The following is a 1,242-nucleotide window of genomic DNA, read 5'->3' as shown; positions in this document are numbered from 1 at the left end:
GCCTTCCTGGTCAGATCCCACCCTTAATCCTAGCTAGGCGCCATGAGGTCCAGGACCCAGGAGTTCTGTTCACCCCAGCATACTAGCCACTCCCATCCAGATCTCCTTAGACCCCTCTTCCTGTCATTCCAAACTGCTTGGCCACTCCTAGACCCTTACCACAGTCTTTCTGTATTTAAGACTCATCTTAGCCCCTGTTCAGAAGCTGAGAACCTCTCATGCCCAGAGGCTGAAATTCTCAAGCCCACATCCTCGCGGGTGTGATCTGGCCTATATGCTTTATCTTTAATAAACTTTTTCTCTGGCTGGAAGAAGATCTGGGTTGAATTCATTCAGGCAGATTCGGTGCCGCGATCTGGGCTTTTTTTTCTCAGCACCCCAAAACCTCCCGCGATCTTGGGGCACCTCTGTGCAACTAGGAGCACCCCAAAACCCCCCCAACCTCTTCATTACTGTCCACTTTGACCATGACCAGATCATGTGTTTTAGATTATTAGTAGTAAGAACTAGTGTTTATACAACCCTTCAAAATTTCCAAAGCACTTCACACATTTTACCTCATTTGATCCACATAATAACCCTGAGAGGGGGATGTTATTCCTCCCCCCATTTTACAGATGAAGAAAATGAGACTGAGAGGACTTTAGTGACTTACCCACAGTCTCACAGATAGTAAATATATATTTTTTAAAAAAGCAGTATTATAATTCAAGTCTTCTGGGTTCCTGATAGTTACGTCACTACCACCTACATTTCCCAATGCATTCACCTCCTCTCTAGCCCGACCATCCTTTATACTGAAGAATTTTAAAAAGATAAAAACTAACCAACATAGAAGAAGTCTGGTATTATATGCAGTATTGCACACCCGTAGTCTTTCTGCTCCCTCCCCCACTACTCTGCAAAGAAATGAGGGGGAGGTGCCTTCTCCTGGCTCTTCATAGAGGTCAAACTTGCTCATTATAATTTTGCAGGATTTTGAATGCAGGAGATAATGGTAAAATTTATTTTAAAATAATAATCATCATTGAAATTTGTATAGCATCTTAATGTTTGGAAGGCATTTTATCATTTGTTACCTCATTGGGCCCTCCTAACAACAATTAGTATCCCATTTTCCTGATGATGAGACTGAGGCTCAGAGATTAAGTGGTTTGTTCAGCTAGCATAGGTCAAAAGTAGGATTTGAACACAAGTCTTCTTTTTAAAAAAAAAAAAATTTTTTTAACTTATAGGCAGGCA

Source organism: Vombatus ursinus, unplaced genomic scaffold, assembly GCF_900497805.2.
Source record: "Vombatus ursinus unplaced genomic scaffold, bare-nosed wombat genome assembly UNPS02014768.1, whole genome shotgun sequence".
NCBI classification, from domain to species: Eukaryota; Metazoa; Chordata; class Mammalia; order Diprotodontia; family Vombatidae; genus Vombatus; species Vombatus ursinus.
The sequence above is the reverse complement of the archived record's forward strand: the minus strand, read 5'-3'. Positions refer to the sequence as shown.